The 17,695-nt window shown below is 41.1% G+C and overlaps 1 protein-coding gene across 1 annotated transcript in view; it reads left to right on the forward strand.

Moving 5' to 3' along the window:
- THSD7B (thrombospondin type 1 domain containing 7B) overlaps positions 1 to 17,695 on the forward strand; it is a 1,583,569-nt gene that overhangs the window by 30,355 nt on the left and 1,535,519 nt on the right. The window contains exon 3 of the mRNA XM_045479666.1: positions 8,542 to 8,655. The gene's annotated coding sequence lies outside the window, so the exon portion shown is untranslated. The remainder of the gene's footprint in view (positions 1 to 8,541; positions 8,656 to 17,695) is intronic.

Consider the following 17,695-nt stretch of genomic DNA (forward strand, 5'->3'; position numbering starts at 1 on the left):
ATCCCAATAACATATGTGGTTTAATCAGTAGGTCTTAAAAACAGAACATTTGTCAACAAAATGAAGAGACGAGATTAGCAGATAATTGAGGGGCAAAATACAAATGAAATGTTTTCAATGGGGAAGAACGGACTTTGAAAGAGTTTTAATGATGCACATTGATTTATACATTCCCAGATTCAATAGGCAGCATAAATGCCATTCATGTTGATGGTGCAAATGCCTTGATGCTATCAGTAAGGAAGTTAATAAGCTGAGCAGCTGAACTACTATTCAAAATAGTGAAGCTTAAGTCTTGCTAAGGCATTTTCTATCCCCACCTGGTATAACCTACATGTCCTATTATACTTAGCAATACACCTGCTGGCTTTTGTGGGCCTTCAGGAAATGCCTTTACTTCCTGAAGAATGCAACAAACTACAACACAAACACCACCATGGCCAGCTGACACTAGACTGTAAACTGTAGTTACCTCTCTAAAAGGGTTAGGTGCTTGGGTGATTAGTATTTGTAGGCTGTGCAATGGCCAAATTCACAAAGGAAGTTCTTACGTTAAAAAAAAAAAAAAAAAAATATATATATATATATATATATGCTAATCCACATAGTATGGATTCTATATATGTCTTATGAATCCATGTATATGTGTATGTATGCATTTATAATTTTGGTGAGGGGCGTTACTTGTTTTCTCATAAAGCTCCCTAGCGTGACAAAATTAAACCTCACTGGAATGGATTATTTTTATCAGTAAACAAAAACAAAAACTGCTTTTCACCAGACAAAGCTTCAGTCCCTCTGTCAAGCAACAGTGATTTACCGAGCTAACATGTGAGCAAATGGGAAATACTATATTTCCAGACTTGGGTAATGAATAACCTCTGAGGGCTTGAACTTTTCTCCGTTCCCACAGACTGCATCCACAGAGCGGTGCTCTTGCCCTGAAAGGAAGGATTTACTCCGGTTTGGAAGGAAGTGGAATAAATAGAACTGGAAGTGGCAAGGTCACCTTTAATATCATATGAACTGCCTCTTAACAAGCTTCACAATTGCTTTGTTTCTTCCTCCCTGGGTTCTATAAACAGGCAAAGTCAAAGCAAACTCCTAGAGCACACAGTGCGTGGAGGAAGCTCCCAGAGTGGTGAGGAAGGGGAGGCTGCAGGCTCCATGGGGCCCATCCCGCACGCCAGGGTTACAATTGTGTTATGGTGTGGTGGCCAGAAGGGAAAACTGCTTGTTTTTAAAGGAAGGAGTTATATTGTCCTAAATTCCTGTGTATAAAATATAGGACAAACAAGTTAGAGTGGGCATATCGGAGTATGTGGAATATGTGGCATATTTGCCTTTCACTGGTCTTTTCCCTATTAACTTTAATTATCACATGGTGAGTGCATAAATACAAAAATGTTATTTTAAAAATGCTCTTCTCTAGGGCCCTGTTCAGTTGGTATTCCAAACACCATGCAAGCTCTTTACTGGCATTCTGCTTCATAGAGTTTTCTTCTTTTCCAAGGTCCTTCAGCCACATGCAGTTGGGCTTCCCTCTATCTCTCTGTAGTTTTTCATTTCTTTTTAATGTCTCCTTGCCAAGGAAAGGAAAGAATATCTAGTATGGAAAAGGCACTAACCATGTTGGGATGCCAGAGGGTTGGGCAACAGACAGGACTGGAATTTTGGTGTCCTGACTCTTAGTAATTCTTAGGTAGTCCAATGTATAAGTCATCTTGGAAGACAATGTGAATGAGTAGTACTGTCATTATCAAAGCAAAACAATAAATCAGATTGGGCTTTGAGTCTAAGGTAACTTGGCATGGCTTAAATACAGATTGTCAACGAAAGCATGAACCAAACAAAACTGAGTTGGTACTTTGTAAATTGTTACTTACTCCCTGTATGGACTCCCCACATTTGGCGAAGGTGTGTAGGAAAATCTCCCTTATATTTCGAAAGTGCAGTAAAGCTATGGAGTGGTGTAACTTCAAAAAAGTGTGATTAAAAGAATATAAGAAAGATACAATAAGAGTCTCTAAGGGGTAGAAAGAGGGCAGTCTCTGTCTAATCTGAATTTTGGCCATTTCTTTACACTTTCAAGATAATACGAGTTCTTGGCATTACAGATAACGGGTCAGAGCTGAGCTGTTGTGGAAACTACTAGATGGAGCTAGAGCTGTTATGTGGCCAAATATTTTGATCTGTGGATAACATGCAATATTGAGAGATTCTGATCTCTGTTAAGTGTCCTAAATTGTCTACAGAGCAGAGCAAACATTGAGGCATCAGCCTAGACATTCTAACAAATGTGCTCTACTAAAATGCTATGCTCGAATGGACTTGACCAGGCTAATCAACCTCTAAGGTGCCTCCTGCATTATAATAGCTATAAGACAATCCCCGCTCCCAGCGCCACCCCCCACCCCCCTACCCCCCACCGCGTGCTTGTAAGAGGGGTGGGGTGGGGAAAGGGCGAGCTCTTCCTTTGTCCTCTGACCACCTAGAACAGCATGGTTAATTGCTTTGTCTATCATTAAAAATCTTCAGTATATAGTGAGGTTGGATGTGTGCACATGCATACATGCATGCTCACACTTACCTCATATCTTCACGTTTTTCACCTTTTCTAAAATATAACAGCAATGAATCCAGACTGAAACTTGCCACACCTTTCAATCCAACAACTCTTTTCCCTGAGAAGAGTAGGGCATCATCCAAATGTGGCAGCTGGGGAGTTGTGCTGTTATTTCTTTTCAGATGACAAAATAGCAACACACTTTAATGATGATGAAACCCAGTTCTATTTTTTCTTTTCCCTTGTAGTTCTTTTCGTAGCAGGAATCTGACACCGTTTACTCTTTGGGCAGTAAGTCCCCCAAGTCTGAACTATGTGATTGCATGAGCCCTGCACCTTATTCATTAAGACTGCCCCCTTTGAAACGGAATTGATGAGTTTTCAGTGACCATTCGTAGCATTTGAGATCCATAGGCATCAGGGCTTGATGCATGGCCCTCATCTCCGTGAGCTTCTGTGCAATGATTCTCATCTGTCTTGGTTAGAAAGTGAATTAATCTTGACCTTGGCCTCTGGGGTGTGGTTCTCTGTCCTCTCACACATCTTCAACTCACTTTTTTATCAGAAGCACTTCTTGTTTCAGGCCCAGGCTCCCCCAATTTCAATTTTAGCCTTTTTGTCTTTAAACTACATTGCTTTGATTTTAACCAAAATCTCTATTTCTGGTATTGTATATTATATTTCTAGAAAGTTCTCATTCTTTATAACTTAATTATGTGGATCATTGAAGCTTTGAAGGATACTAAAGGGCAGAAAGAGATTGACAAAATACAAGTTATTATTAGGAATTACAAATCACTTAGCATTTCAACATCACTCGTCGGATGTGGGCATTTTGTTGAAAGAGACCTTGTTTTGAACAATGACAGTGCAGAAGACCTTTGGAAGAAACAGACTTCCAACCAGATTTCTATTGTTACAGCATGCATAGGAAATATCAATTATATTTTGTATCAATAAGATAATAGATTTAGAAATACTACCAGCAGAAAACTTGATGTATTAGTGCTGTACCACCCCAGTCCAACGACTCAACTGTACTTATTTCCATCCATACTTTCTGTGGATGTAAATGATATTTCTATTTCACAATGGAAGTAAAATTGCTAGATATTCTTGTTTATGCCTTCAGTGGGCTGAAGAGTTGAAACATGGTGAAGCTCTGTTGGTTAGGAAGGTAATGAAAACTTAAGGTAGTTTTTGGATTCTTCTTTTTTTAATTTAATAGATTTTATTTACTTATTTTTATTATTTTTAATTTTTATTGAAGTATAGTTGATACAAGATTATTTATTAGCAAGCATTAGTTAAAAGTTAAATATAGGAAGACATCACACAAGTATTAAAAGTATTTAAACCATACCATCTGCATAAGGTTAATAATGAAACAATGTATGGCTACATTTATATTTTTACCAAATTTCATGGAGTTTTCATATTCAATTTTTGTGCCTCAGGCAGTGGCACATTGAAAGTAATGCTTGTCTGAAATGAGGAGCAGAACAATAATATTTCAGGTACACAGACAGTAGACATGGTTGGAAAATCACAGTTAAATTGTTAGTTATTCATGTCAAGTTTAAAGCTCTCAGGTTCTGCTGATAGGCCATGCAGAGAAAATGAAAGGGACAGAATGGTCTCTAATAAGAACATTTACTACCATTGTGTCCCCAGCCCATTCCCACTCAGTGTGCTCTAACTTAATTGGCTCCTTTCATCCAGGCCACTTCAGGGAGGGTGCTAAGTAGTAAGTGCACTCTCCAGTATCTGGCCTTCACTCTGGCCATCAGTTCCATTTTATACCGCTACAAATAGAAATGCGACACATTTTATTTATTTATTTATTTATTTATTTATTTATTTATTTATTTATTTAAAATGTTTATTGTTTTGAAGGAGAGACAGAGCGTGAGCGGGGGAGGAGCAGAGAGACAGGGAGACACAGAATCCGAAGCAGGCTCCAGGTTCTAAACTGTCAGCACAGAGCCGGATGTGGGGCTCAAACTTGTGAACCGCGAGACCACGATCTGAGCGGAGGTCGGACGGTTAACCGACTAAGCCGCCCAGGTGCCCGTATTTATTTATTTTTTAAAATATTTTTTAATGTTTATTATTGAGAGACAGAGAGAGCATGAGCGGGGGAGGGACAGGAGAGAGGGAGACACAAAATCTGAAGTAGTCCAGGCTCCGAGCTGTCAGCACTGAGCTGATGCAGGGCTGGACCTCATGAACCTCGAGATCATGACCTGAGCCGAATTCGAATGGTTAACCGACAGAGCCACCCAGGAGCCCCTAGATATGCTCTATTTTGAAAACAATGGGATCATGGAGATTGTTAATATTGAGTTGGAAGTCAATGGTTGTATTCTCCAAGGAGAATGACCAAATTCTGTGACAACACATCCATAGAGAGGAATGAATGGAGATAGGTATAATGGCACATAGAAAAATACTCTCACCACATACCATTGGTTTTGTACTATTCAGGTAAACAGGAGGGGGAGTAACAAGACACATTTTGGTGGTGGGAAAAGAATACAAATAGGGAGAAATAGAGAAAGGAAAGAATTTTGGAGGGACTGGTATGAAAGAAGGGAAGAGGGAATGCAACCAAACCCCATGGAGTAAGTGGAATTGCTATTAGAAAAGATTTTCTTTTGAATAAAAAAAACCTCAGGTACCTTCTAAGTATAAAAGTAATAAGAAAAGACAAACAAAAGAAAACATGGAAAGGCATAGTTATCCAAAAGCGGAAGGAAGAAGTAGAAAAAGGCAAACTGTACCAAGACTATACCAGGTAACTTTTAATGTAGTAGAAGTTTTCTTAATTTTACTTTTTATGACTTATCCCTTGGAGAAAGGTCCCTGCTTTATTGAGTCAGTGACAAAGGAGCTAATTAATAGATAGCTGCCTCACAGGAGACTTGAACCAAATGGCATTTTCCCTTTTAGAACTTAACTGATCTAATCAACTTATTTAAAAATTGCGCCAAAGTGCAAAATTTCCCCTAAGTCTCAAATTCTGTTAAACTACTTCGAGGAACTGAGAGTTATATTTTTATGTAATCTGTACATCAGAGTAATTTGTGAAGCCCTGGGAGGGAAATGTGAGTTGTGGTGGTATCTCAGCTTGAAACACATGAAGAGGAACCTGAGGTCACACTCAAAACCTATCGGGAATTAAAGGAAGTGATTCCACTTGAAAGACCCTAATGCATGTCAAGACTGGAGAAAATAGGTCCCTCCCCAGAGTGCAGAGAAAGGGAGAATTAAGACAGGTGAGCAAGAGGGAAAACAGTTAAATGTATTGTCCCTGAGTGAGTGAATGACTATCCTGTTTTGCTGTAAGTTCTGAATTTGGATGTCATTGATCTCCCATTCAAACTTCCTTTAAATTCATTACACCACTGAAGCCACGGCTTGATTCCTTCATCAAGTTCACAGTGTAGGTTAATATGTGTTTTTATTGGACTGGGATTTCTGCTGCTACCAAGGTAGAAAGGAGCAAGCTGAGGGAAGATGAGCCTGACTTGGCTGAGTCCAACCCCTCAGGAACACTAGGCTGCACCCTGCACTCGCCACACAGACCTTCCCAGGGAATCCTTCACCAGGCAGCAAAGGAAACCAGAAAAGCACAAAAGAGCTTGTCTGAAGAGCATAGGCTGGGTTTGGAACTGACTGGCCTTCCTCTGCTTCCTTAAATTCTGTGTATTACTCTCTGATCACTTCTCATGGCTTAACAAAAGATAGGTTTCCAAATGGCTTATTAAGAATGTGGCCATAGTGTGCCTGGGTGACTCGGTTGAGCATCCAACTCCTGATTTCAGCTCAGGTCATGATCTCATGGTTTGTGAGATCAAGCCTCATGTCAGGCTCTGTGCTGACAGTGCAGAGCCTGCTTGGGATCCTCTCTCTCTCTCTTCCCCTTCCTCTGCTTGCACTTCTTCTCTCTCTCTCTCTAAACAAACAAACAAACAAACAAACAAACATTAAAAAAAAAAAAGGAATCTGGCTAAGGGCTACCTGGGTGGCTCAGTCGGTTGCGTGTCTGATTCTTGGTTTCAGCTCAGGTCATGATCTCATGGTTGCTGGGTTCAAGCCCCACTTGGGATTCCCTGTCTTTGCCCTCTCTCCTAGCTCTCTCTCTCTCTTTCTCAAAAATAAATAAATATATTTTTTTAAAGGATGTGACCAGGGGCACCTAGGTGGCTCAGTTGGTTGAGTGTCTGACTTCAGCTCAGGTCATGATCTCTGGTTTGTGAGTTTGAGCCCTGTGTCAGGCTCTTTGCTGATGGCTCGGCTCAGAGCCTGGAGCCTGCTTTGGATTCTGTGTCTCCCTGTCTCTCTGCCCCTCCTCTGCTCTCTCTATCTCTCTCTCAAAAATAAACAAACATTTTAAAAAATAAAATAAAATAAAATAAAATAAAATTAAAGAATGTGACTAAGAGCGAGACTGCCTGTGTTCACTTACAGGTGCACCTTGAATTAGATGTATGAATTTGGGCAAGTTACTTAACCTCTCTGAGCCTCAGTTTTCACATCTGCAGAATGGAGATAATCGTAACATCTACCTCCTAGATGGATTTTGTTGATTGATTCCTAGATTGATTTGTTGGGATCAATGTGTTAATATGTGTAACATCCTTGGAACACTGAAAGAAATATTAGCCATTAATGTTATTATAGATCTGTCTTTTCCACTGGAATATCAGGTTCTAGCAGTCAGGGAAATTTTGAAGTTTATTTATTTATTTTTGAGAGAGACAGACAGACAGACAAACAGATAGACAGACTCAGGCTCTCTAACAGCGTGGAGCCTGACAAGGGGCTAGATCTCATGAACCCTGAGGTCATGACCTGAGCTGAAATCAGGAGTCAGATGTTTAACCAACTGAGCCACTCAAGCACTCCCATTCAGGGAAAATTTGTATGTCTAACACTTAGCATAATAGAATATTCAGTATGTATTGAATGTTACAAGGTAGTATAAGTAGGTTTGGTTTTAGGGAGATGATCCACATTCACTCTTCATTTACTTAGTCACTCAACAAATGTTTCTTGAACCTCCTAGTAAGCGCCAGGGATTCTGCTAAATATTGGGTGAACCAAAGGAAGAAGATCTCTGCCCTTGGAATTTAGTGGTAGAAATTATAAAGGAATAAACATAAAAATAAATTTATAATTATAATTTGTCTTAAGCGCTTTGAAGGGAAAGACCAGAAACCTATGAAAGAGAAGAACCTTTGTTGTCCTCAAGTCTGTGATCAGCAATACCATGGGGAAAAGATACTAGAAGATGGAAGAGAATTTGTATATGTGCTCCCCATATTATGTTAAGAAATATGGGTAATCAAGGTAGAAACATCTCAATAACTGATTTTTTGCTGGTTTTTCTTATGCTTTGACTTAATCAACATATAATGCTCTCTGATGTCCATGGCTGGTTAGCTCATTTGATTAGCTAATGAGGTCAAGGTCAGAGGCCAGCATGGGTCAGTGAGCTTTTCTCCTTTCTGCGGCCAGATTGCACTCTTAACCTCAGTCATCTTTCAAAAGTGTGCGTTTGGTCACAGGAAGGCTGTGTCAAGAGAATGTGGATGGGGAGCCCCCAAATTACCCTCATTGATAGTTGCTCTCCACTGGCATTTTCTAATACTTATGATAGTATGCTATAATTTATTATTCTCTGCCACTAGTTAGGGTCTAGTTCTATTTTTTTTTTTTTTTTTGACAGAGTTAGCCAATAATTTCTACAGCCAATAATTCCGCCCCCCCCCACCCAGGAAAGAAAACTGCCTTTCAAAATATTCAAACCACTTGTAAACATTATGTCTACTGGATGGAAGCTATAGACTAGAGCAGGGCTTCTCCAATAGTAATGTGCATAAAAACACCTGAGGTATTGTTAAAATGTAGATTCTGGCTCAGTAGGTCTGAGTGGGATTCACGATTCTGCACTTCTTCCTTACTCCCAGGTCATGCTGTTGCCGCTGATCCATGGAACATACTCTAAAGAACATGGGACTAAGCATACAGTAATGAATCAAAGCTAAGTCTAGATTTTAGAAATACAGCAAATACAAAGCATGGTGAGTTTGACCACTGGTGCAACTTGCTGAAACTGTTTACTGTGTAAGGCACTTCACTGTTTATAGACAAGCTCTCTCCAAATGTTTTCTTTTAACTTTTTTTAAAGTGTTCTATTTTTCTCGGGAGGGTAAGTCTAAGAAAGAGTTCAATATACTTTAATTTTAGACAATGTATTATATACAGTATACATGAAGCTCAAAGGGCTGGAGCTAGAGCTAATTCCATGTTATGCAACATAAAATGCCTTTGAAACACACAAAGCCTTTTGTTTTATGGTGGAGATTTTAGTTTCATCTTCAACTTACTTCACTGTATGTGACAAGTATAGTAAAAATCTTTTGTGTCTTCTGTATTTATTTTTGGTAATAAAAGGAGACAGCTCCTTTTTCCCACTGCCCAGAAGAGGCCTATTCCCCTGCTGACATGTCTGTGTAGCTCCTATTCATACTAAGATGATCGTGAGCATGAAGTTGCCAAAGAAACTGCTTCTCTGAGGAAATTTCCATGAGTGTGAAATCATGGGAATCAAAACTGATGGGAAAGTCCCTTTGAACTTGTGAAAATTGCCAGCATTCTTATAGGAAAAGAGTCTAGAAATGCCATGATTATCTCCTTTACTATTTTAGTGAGATGCATTTCTATTGTCTTTGGAGAAAATGGTCAAGTTCTGCTCAGTACAAAATGCTTTATTTATTTTGCCTCAAATTCTTTAGGTGGATATATATTTGTGAAATTTGGATTTTCGTACTTTAGATTATTTGGTCTAAGTATTGGTCTATCTTAGCATTTTCCAGGCAAAGACACCTAAATGCAGAGGATCTAAATGATCTTTAAGGTGTCACATCCAAGCTAGAGGCAGAACCCAAGTCTCCTGGTCCTTGCTATTGCACCTCTATGTTGTGGGTGCCTCCAGACAGTCAGAAGTGCAGAAATTTCAAAACACATTGATTTGAGGAAAAGTTTAAGAGTTACATATATCTTGGTTCTCAATTTATTTAAGCAGTCAATCAATGAATATTCAATTAGCCTCTATGATGTGCCCAGCACTGTTTTACATAATGTAAAATAATTTAATATTTATTTATTGGTTCAGATTTTCTGGCAGTAAACTACTTTGGGGTGAGTTAGGCACTTTGGGTTGCTGAGTTAACTCCTGGAGCCCACTTGAGAGCTATTTATTGTAACCAACTTCTGCAAATTTGAAACCTCCATCACTTTTTACTCCTTTGTCTCATATCCCCCCCGTAAATCAGTGGCTGAGGTTCTTTCCCAAGTGTGTCTTACATCACTTTTTCCTTTCTTCATCTGCTTGTCTTGAAGGCCCTGTTACACAACTGCCATCTCTAGCCTGTGGTTGAAGCTTGGGGCCCCTTCTTCCAGAGATCCCCCATACTCCTGACATCCCTATTCTCTTTTCCTTCATAATATATGTATCCTGTATTTGCGTCCCTGAATTTGCCAGTTAACTGAAGCTGGTTTACTACCATCACCTCAATTTCCTTTCTACAGTCTTTGGCGTAGACCCTTCCAAACTTTCTCCTAGTCAATGTCCTTGATTGCAGCATTTTCTTTCTCCTGTTTGTCCTGCTCATACAGCTACTAAATCCATGTTTCTAAAGTGTAGTCATCAAGATAGTATGCATGACCTATCTTGCCTGTAACCATCCCTGAAACACTGCAGGCAATTAATAAGTGTCTTCTTGGGGCGCCTGGGTGGCGCAGTCGGTTAAGCGTCCGACTTCAGCCAGGTCACGATCTCGCGGTCCGTGAGTTCGAGCCCCACGTCGGGCTCTGGGCTGATGGCTCAGAGCCTGGAGCCTGTTTCCGATTCTGTGTCTCCCTCTCTCTCTGCCCCTCCCCCGTTCATGCTCTGTCTCTCTCTCTGTCCCCAAAATAAATAAACGTTGAAAAAAAAATTAAAAAAAAAAAATAAATAAGTGTCTTCTTCTTTTTCTGCCTGTCTTATATATACAAAAGCTGGAAGAAGTCCCTAATGATTCTTTGTTTCCACATATGTAAAGTGGGGATAATAATAGTACCAATATTTTCATACAGTTGTTGTGAAAGTTTAGCTATTACTATTACTGAGAAAAATTCCAAGCTATGAATAATTTTATCTTATTCTCATCTGTCATTTGGTATCATTTGATGTATGCTAGCTTCACTCTATTAAAAACCAAGTAATAAATACCTTGAGGAAAAGACAGTGCTTTGCATTTTGGAAGTCGCTAAGCTCTCCACTCTGCTGCCTAGCACAGAGCTGTGAGCCCAGTGGGTGTCAGCAGTAGTGCTCAGCTGGTTCACACCCATGCAGGGTACCCATGCAGGGTGCATGCTCATTGCTAGGCGGTCTGTTCTGATGGCTCAGTGCTTGTGCCACATCGGTTGACAAATATTTGCACATCATCCCCTGCTTGATTGATTTGAGGTAATTGGAGTTTGACATTAGCCAACTGAAAAAGTTAAAATAGATTCAAGGCATACAGGCTTTTGCTCTCTCCCTTCCACCCCCGTAATATGAGTTCTGTAATAAACATAAGTTATTACTGTATATTTGGATCCCCCTCATGGCCTCCTGTTATGGGGAGAGAGAGCCGGAATAATGTGAGAAACACAAAGAGTGGCAGGAGGCTGCACCTGCAAGTTACACCCGCATTCAGACCTGGGCATAACCAGTGTGCTGACTTGTGGGACAAGTGCCTGTGCCTCTGCCCCTGGCCTGCTGATGGCGCTGTGGGTGGAGCCCATACTTGGGAACCCTGCTGAACAACAGGCATTTCACACTGATAACAATATAAAAAAAAGCCAGGTAGCTTACTGTTACCTTAACGCACTTCTCCCTGAGCAAGTAAGAATTTTTATCAAAGAGCTGATGTAGCTAGCGCTCTTTGTCCAGGTTATACTGTAGCAGGAAAAACACTCATATCTTGGTTTGTTTTTCCTTTGGAGAGAGACCCCTTCCAGCTTTCACATGCAATTGCTCTTAAGTGTGACTTAACATTTCTCTTCCCAATTCACCACCGAATTTCCCCGAATCCGAACGCACTGCTGAACAGTGAGTCAGGGTATAAAGGGTGGTGAATTGAACGTAACTCTCTTCAGACTGGAGGAAGGGGGAGCGCTGGGAAATCCCAAGGACTCTGCGCTGACTTCAGTCTCTGAAGTTTGGGGAGTTCGGCAGACACCATAGAAAAGCTCCCTTCATCGCTTAAATTGTTTGAGTTCCATGGCAACAGCAGCCTTAGAAACTTGAGAGAGAGAGGGATGGGGGAGCGGGGGATGATTGAGGAAGAGATAAGAAAAGATGACCGAATAGGCCTGGGATTTTATATTCGGCGCTTAACTTGAGAGAGAAGGAAGCGATTGGGGAGGAATGCCCAAGACCGCCGCCTGAGTGATCTCATACCAGCCAAAAGGCAAACGACGGCCTGGCCGGCAGCTGAAAGGAACAAAAGCGGTAGGTGGGTGGATGAGGCAGGGGGATGGAGGGGGGGGGGGCACAACTCGCCCACGCTTGCGAAGCGCTTCAGCTAGCGTGTGACAGGCCCGGAGTTCTGGCACCGAGAGGGGAGCAACCCATCCCACAAAGGCTCTGGCCCAGAGAATGGCCTGGCGCGTAATTCAATGCAGGACCCGTGACCACACTGGAGTTGTAGCCTTTTGTGTGAGCCACAACAATGGAGGGGAAGAAATCAGGCCACAGGCTCGCGGCGCAGACGGGCTGGTGCGGATGTGTCTCGGCTCTGGCGGCAACGTGTGCTGCCTTTCAGGCCGTTGCCCGGCAACCGGACGCCGCCCGCCTATGCCTGCGGAGCCCATTGAAAGGCACTGCAGCCTGGTGAAAGGGAGAGCCGCGCGGTTCACAGGCCAGGCTGGGAGAGGAGGAAACAAAGGACAGGGAGCTGGGGCAGGGATCGCATGGGACCGGGGGAAGGCCTCCCTCCGTACAAGGGGGAGCACTGGAAGTCCCTTCTTCTGAAGGCCTGAACTGGTGCTCTGCTTTGGCCTAGCGTGTGGACTGCTTGAACAAATATAGCTCTTCCTCCATCTTCAAGTTCACAGCTTTCCTGGCCCAGATGTATTAAATTGTTTGGCTGTTGTGTAAAACACATAGACAACAAAAACAAACCCTGTTCAAGTGGCCAGCAGAAAGTCATTTGTTAGGCAGGAATATTTTCCAAAGTAGAACCATGCACCTGGTGGGTGAATTGATGTTCACCATATGAAAGTGCTTGCTAAATGCAATTTGGTATCCCGGATTGCATCGTGAAACATTAGTGGAAAAACTAGTAATATAAAGTGTGTAGTTAATAGTAATATTACAATGCTAATTTCTTGGCTTAGACAAGTAGTCTGCAAACTTTTTCTGTAAAAGACGAGAAAGTAAAGACTTCAAGCTTTGTAGCTCTATGGTCTTTGCTGCAGCTACTCAACTGTGCTGTAATACTGGCCAAGCCTCGACAGACAATATGTAAGGGAATGGGCTGTGTTCCAATAAAATTTTATTTATGGACACTGAATGTTTAATTTCATATTCTTTACACATGTCATGAAATATTCTTCTTTAGATTTTTTCAACTATTTAAAAATGTAAAAACTCAGGAGCCTGGGTGGTTCAGTCAGTTGAGCATCACACTTTGGCTCAGATCATGATCTCCCAGTTAGTGAGTTCCAACCCCACAACTGGCTTGCTGCTGTCAGTGCAGAGCCCACTTCACATCTTCTCTGTCCCTCTCTCTGTGCCCCTCCCCTGCTTGCGCTGTCTCAAAAATAAATAAAAAAATTTTTAAAAAATCACACGAAAACTCTTATTTGCTTGCAGGCCCTACAAAAACAGGCAACAGGCAGGATTTGGCCAGTAAGCTGCTGCCATTTGTCATCCTCTGGTTTAGACAAATGGAACAAGGCTATGTAAGATGTTAACATTAGGAGAAATTGATCAAGGGTGTATGAGAGCTCTCTGTGCTTTCTTTGCAACTTATCTGTAAATCTAAGATTATTCCAAAATAAAATGTCTATTAAAAATATTTAAATGGAAAGCTTTTTGGATAGAATGTTTGGAAAGGGGTTTGTGGTGAGGAGAGGGGTAAATTAGAGTTTGTAGTGTGTGTGTGTGTGCGTGTGTGTGCATGCACATGCGTGTGCTAGAGACATAAAGGAATGATTTTCCTTAGTATTTATTGACATATGTTACTGAGACCTCCCAAAATGTAACTCCTTGTTACATCACTATATGGGTAATCAAGCCATTAACATCAAACAGCCTGAAAACAAAATAACATTCCAATAATACAGAACTCTTTGACCCTGAGGGTTGGATGAAGACTATTTTCAGCTCCCACTGAACCAGGATGATGGACACCAGAACAAGGAATAAAATCCATTTTGCTCTAATAGGAAACTAGAAAATTCTCAGCAAGCTCATTTTTAACCACACACCCACATATGTGCACACACACTCCTTTTTTTTTTTTCCCCAATCTGGTTAACATCTATACCAAATAAAGCACATACAAGACTTTTCCTTACAAACCAGGATCTGTATCCCTGTCCTGATATTATTAGTTGTACAAATACAGACTCTTCTCCATATTTGCCTGAAAATGGTATGATATTATGAGACCCTCTTTTTGCCTTCTTTCAGATTGAATTCTGTAACATCCTATCTCAGGCTGAACCCTACTGATTAAGAATGGTGAGGAAGTACAGGAGGGCATTTAACAGAAAGCACACCTTCTTTCTGACTGCAATTCTAGAAGGGTGTGGGATGTAGTATAAAGACGATATAAAAGTCCACAAGTAGTAGACTATTGTAACGCCAGGCATGGTGGGCAGAGGGAAGCTTGGTAATGAGAGTTGATACTGGGCCTGGTGGGCAGAGGGAAGCTCAGTAATGAGAGTTGATACTGGGAGTGAGGGAGAGACTTGCATAATGTTTCTTGGTAAAATGTGAAGCACCTGGAAATTTGGTGTCAGGGATTTTCTATCGCTCCTGTCCTCTGGTCTCACACTCTCAATTGCTCCACACTAAGACTATTTGATGTTTGTTTTTTCAGCCAGAGATATTTCAGGACAACTTTTTTCAAACGTGAACTTTCCCTATGCTATGGATTGGTCCTGGATTGGGGTGGGAGGTATAAAGATGAATTAGAGATGGCTTCTAGCCTTGAGTGTCAAGGGGTTCTGGGTGCAGATAAGGCCGAGTTTTCCAGTATTGTTGGTGGAGACCAGCATCAGAATCCCTAGGGAGGGTTTTACTTACAAATGCAATCTCCTGAGCCTGTTCCACACTCTGACTTTAATTCTCTGCACAAAGCAATGGGAATCTATATTTTTAGCAAATTCTTCAAGTGACTATTTGACATCCCTAAACATTTGACATCCACTGAAAACGTGAATAGATGTGAAAATGCCTTAAGTATGCTGCTGCTGCTATGAACTGGCTATTACAGAAGCATAGAAAAGGGGTGAGGGTGAAGTCAAAAGGGAAGTTCCCTAAAAATGACATCTGAGCCTAATCTTAAAGAGAAGACAAGAGCAGGGATGAGGGTGACGGATAGCATGATAAAGGGAATGAACGCAGGAAGTGAAATCCTGAAGTGGGAGAAAACCACACGTTCTTATGTAGCTGGAGTATAAGCAGCAAAGAGGAATGAATGTCTAATGGTGGACTTTTGATAGACAGTGGAAAATTCATTTTGAGCAAGGGATCCTCCTTTATGTCACTCTGCCTAATTATAAGTTCAAGTCCACTCCCCAAATATGAGTATATAGTTTTTGGTAAAGGCTTGGATTTTTTCCTCATAGTATATTCTCTGTACAGGTACCTAGAGTGCTCATGTGCTCAGTGTCAAAGGGTGATAGCAGATAAGGGCGTATTAGGTCATTTATGCTACTCTGCTTCCAGACTTGAACATTCCTGGAAATAGAGCTATCTTCCTTTTGATTAGAGTTGGGCTGTCAGCTCTGTGACGTGTAACTGAGGGAGGATGTGTGTTATCCTTTGGTGCTGTTAAAAGAAGTCAGGCAATGCTTCTCTTTGGGGGGGATGATTATGAGGGAGTTATGGGAAAAGAATGTGATCTCCCCTGGCTCCCCAACCTTCATTTCTAGTTTGGTCTGTCATTGCATCCTCATCAGTATTTCTATCCTCTTCCATTGTTTCTTTTCCTGGACTTTAGCAGGTGGCCTTGGCATTGCAAGACTTTGATTCCTCTGAAAATGAGATGATTGGGTAGTCAGCCTTATCTTCTTTCCCACGGTTTTATGTTTCCTTCCAGGTTGATCTGGTTTCTTTGACTGTCCTATTTTAAGAATGAGGCATTTTGCTTGGTCAAGTGCGTGAATTAATGTAGCCAGGGCAGCTAATCTAGACAGAAAAATACACAACACACAAACCTCCCAACAGCTGCAGAGACCATTATCTATGCTGTTTTTCTTCACCAGCTAGAGAACCTCAATTCATCAAAATAGTTGAAGGCACTTGAAAAGTTAGCACTGACCATTTGGCTCCTGGAAGAGAGAAACATTTGTTTTGTGCTAAAAGTAACCCTTTGTGTCTTGTGGTAAGAGGCCATAGATTTAGGTGAAAGCGAACGGTGACCAGTTATACTAAGTTAGAGAAGAGGGTATTGAGGTGGAGGGGGTGGTGGAAATTAAGGAGCAAAAAAAAATACATTTCTATCTCATCCTTACACAGCCACATCTGCACCCAGTTGCACAGAGCACTTGTGAAAAAACAAACAAAACTCTAGTTCAGAGAATCTGAACCTAGGTACTATTGACATTTTGGGCAAGACAATGTTTTGCTCTAGAGGGCTTTTCTAGGCCTTGTAGGATGTTTAGCAGCATCTTTGGCCTCTACGCACTGGATGCCGGTAGCAACACCCCCTTTCATCCCCCCCAGCGGTGACCATCACAAATGTTTCCAGACATTGCTGAATATCCCCTGGGAGGTAAAACCAGCCCCTGTTGAGAATCACTGCTCTAGTAGAATCACTTACCATTTTAATAAATCAAGCAGTATCCAAAGTGTTTATGGTTGTGATGGAAAGGCAGGATGCTCCAGTGGCTGCATATTTGTGGTTGGCAGCTTTCATGGGCAGATCAGGCTTAAGTGGACATGGAGCATAGCTTCACCTCAAGAATGTGACAGTCACAGCTGTGAGTTGCAGGACGGTTGAAAGAAGTAAATCCTTTTGGATAGGGTATCCTGTGAGCATAATATGTGATATTCATCGGTTTTCAAAAGTAGCTTTAAAGTTTTTTTTCTTCTGAGGGTTTATGCCATTGCTTGTGTCTTCAAGCATATAATTTCAATTCTTCACAGTTCATGGGAGTTGCAGGAGAAACATTTTTTTTTTCTCCCTTCATGTAGCCTGTGGGTCTCCTTGACAATATACTAGTATCCATAAAAAAGAGAAATTCACCTGAATTTCTAACTTGTGGTATTTGATTTCACCCAGAGTTGGAGAATGTTCCATACCCCAGATCCCATTAATCTTATGGTAAAAATTAAGCTATAGACTGGTACATCCTTCAGTAGGAAATTCCCATGGTTCCAGGCCCCTAGGGTGGGTCCCTGAGCTGATTCTAGAGGAAGTCCATGCTGCCTTCTCCAAACTGTGTTAAGCCTTTCCTTTGCTCTTATCAGGCTTGCCCTGCCTTTTAATACAATAAGACCTAAACAATGAAAAAGTAGTGCTGAGATTTAGACCAAAAAATCACAAAGGAAGGAAATTTTGAATTACTGCTTTCACTCAGGCTCTCATTCAACAAGTTCCAGTGTTATCAAAAGATCAGGGAATCATATTATACATCCACAGCATATAATTATCTGCAAATATACTATTATAGGATTAGAATCTTAAAATATCTCAATCCTTGAACTGTTAGGTAAAAATTCCAGAGTACTAGCCAGGATGTCTTGGAGAACCTGGATATAAATTATGGGTACCATCGTAATTCAACTTAACAGAATGTGGTTAAGATTAGTAGTTACCGTATCTTTGGTCTTTAATCAAATTTAATTTGGTCTAG

This window comes from Leopardus geoffroyi, chromosome C1 (genome assembly GCF_018350155.1).
Source record: "Leopardus geoffroyi isolate Oge1 chromosome C1, O.geoffroyi_Oge1_pat1.0, whole genome shotgun sequence".
Taxonomy (NCBI): Eukaryota; Metazoa; Chordata; class Mammalia; order Carnivora; family Felidae; genus Leopardus; species Leopardus geoffroyi.